This window comes from Curcuma longa, chromosome 18 (genome assembly GCF_044706935.1).
Source record: "Curcuma longa cultivar G26 ecotype Majalengka, Jawa Barat chromosome 18, ITB_CL_G26_1.1, whole genome shotgun sequence".
In the NCBI taxonomy this organism is placed as follows: Eukaryota; Viridiplantae; Streptophyta; class Magnoliopsida; order Zingiberales; family Zingiberaceae; genus Curcuma; species Curcuma longa.
The window spans coordinates 1,121,285-1,123,794 of NC_133878.1; the positions used below are offsets into that span (position 1 = coordinate 1,121,285).

The 2,510-nt window shown below is 36.8% G+C and overlaps 1 long non-coding RNA gene across 1 annotated transcript; it reads left to right on the forward strand.

Moving 5' to 3' along the window:
• Positions 1 to 277: 277 nt before the first annotated feature.
• Positions 278 to 1,708, forward strand: LOC141812087 (uncharacterized). Its single transcript, XR_012600247.1, has 3 exons — positions 278 to 437; positions 516 to 603; positions 1,623 to 1,708. It is a non-coding gene; the product is annotated as an uncharacterized LOC141812087 (long non-coding RNA).
• Positions 1,709 to 2,510: the final 802 nt, after the last annotated feature.

A 2,510-nucleotide genomic window follows, 5' to 3' on the forward strand; every position in this document is an offset into this window, starting at 1 on the left:
CAATTGTTTCTCTTCCATTCTTCAGTTCAAAGTTAATTTGAAGGATGTCAAGTATATCATGGGGCAACTGACAAAAACATAATCTAAATGACTTAGCTTGGCTTTTGTATTTTCTTTTTTTCCCCTTCCTTGCATGCACGGCACTAGGTGATGCTAAGATGTCTCTCTTTAACTTAGAGTCTTAGACAAACTTGGAAAATGCATACAGTATAGTACACATAACTACACATGATTGTATTTTTTTTTCTTTTTTATTTCCTATTCTGTTTGGCATAACCATTTCAAAAATTCTTTTCAACAGTTGCAGTATATGCAACATCATTTGATTAGGTTACTTCAGATCATGATAGATGATAGTTGTGATATGGCTGTGCGGCAAGTGGCTAGCATCCATTTTAAAAATTTTGTGGCCAAAAACTGGTCGCCTCATGAACCTGGTAAGACCAAAGTATTCAAGGTTTTAAACATCTAGAATCCAAATTTCTACTAAATTCTAATTAAGTTAAGGTTTCCAGGTGAGGCCCCAAAAATATCTGGGAACGACAAGCAGATGGTTTGTGATAATATCCTTGGTTTTGTTGCTCAAGTTCCACCATTATTGAGGTACAGATCAAATGCATTTACTGAATATATCAAGGCCATTTTACGAATTTTTTACTTTCTCCAAACATTTGTGTTTAATGATTATAAATGGGTTTGTATGCATGTTCTAATTTTATTTTGTACAGAATGTAGTTAGTTATTGCATGCAATAAATCTAGTACTTGAGCCAATTTTATGCTAGGAAAAAGATTTTTTTTCTCTCTCTCAACATTCTTGTTATATTCCTATTTCATCTCTTTTGTGCTTGCTCTTACCGAATATTTCTCTTTCTACTGTAGTACTGTGTGTTGTTTCATTTTATTTCTTTTATTTTTAAAATTGTGTAATAATATGGTTTGCGTTATTGCTCGATTATACTGAAATTTGATCAATATTTTTCTAACCAAGGTCGTCCAATTTGGATTCTATCCTAAGAAAGAATGTTGAGTGCAAAGATTGAAATTTCGTTCTTGGCTAGGGTCAGTTCCAAACTGAAACAAGACAGTTTTGTGCTATATTAAAGCGTGTAGACTGTAGAGACATGGTGCTAGAGGCATCAAGGAGGAGAAGGAAGAGTAATGGAAGAAGATTAGACAGAGGAGGAAAGGTAGGAGTGGAAAGCCATTTACCTTTGAAATCGTAGCCTTAATCACTCCCATAGGAATGAGAACTCCTGTTTGCTGATGCGAAATGAGACGAATCACATTTAGGAAGGATTTGGGAGTCACCTGCCCTCATCAAAAAACTTCTCGTCTTAATCCACTTCTTTGTATTTTCCTTTATTCTAGATTTGTTGTGTGTATCACTTTGGTTCCTTATTTGCAATGGTTCCGTATTTGCTGGTGTTTTGTTCTTTAGGTTATAGTTTGTCTAAGTGAAATATTGAATCTAGTATGAGTCTAGTATGCCTTTTGTTCACCGGCGGTTCTTTAGGTTATAGTTTGCCTTTTTTTTATGTACATAATTTTGTGTAGTATTGAATCTAGTATGAGTGACAAGATTTAGTTTGTCTCTTCTAATTTTTTTTTGTACTTGTGCAGACATGCCTACTTTACATGTTTGAAGAGCGCTCCAGATGACTACTTTTCAAAAAACAATGAATTTGCAACCTGGTTGAAGGAAAAGAGAGGGATCTATTTCTAGGATTTGACATCTAAGAAAGCTAGAGAGATTTCTCAGTTTTTTTGTAACCAAACAAAGTTTCAGTTTTTTTGTAACCTAAATTCATTGTATTTGACATCTGACAACTTTGATATCCATGTGTAATGATTGATATTTGTTTACTAGTTTTGTAAGAAATTAATGCAAGTAAAATTTTCTATTTATTACAATTTTTGGTTTAATTTTTGTATTTATTTATAAAAATTATCGCGGGCTGAAAAATCTGTAATTGCACACTCAAAGCTTAAACTGCCGGGAAATTATTTTGCGGCAGTTTTAGCAAACCGCCGGGAAACCATTTCGCGGTAGTTTTAGCAAACCGCCGGGAAACCATTTCGCGGCAGTTTTAGCAAACCGCCGGGAAATATTTCGAACCGCCGCAAAAACAACCGCCGGGAAATATTTCTAACCGCCGCAAAAACAACCGCCGGGAAATCTATTTTAGTGGCGGTTATTCCAGCGGTTCTCTAAAACCGCCGCTAAATGGTTTAACGACACCGGTATCAGCGGCGGTTTGGTAAACCGCCGGGAAATGATTTTGCGGCGGTTCCAAACCGTCGCTAAACGAATTTTAAACCGCCGGGAAATCCTTTTTTTCTTGTAGTGTTTGCCCCTCGGTCCACCCGACCTACTAGGACTTCCCACCTAGTCGCAACTAGGACTTTTTGCCTCTCGGTCCACCCGACCTACTAGGACTTCTCACCTGGTGTCTGGTCCTCTTGATTCAGACACGGGAGCACCCACTTCCTTTGTTTAAGGTTCAAACC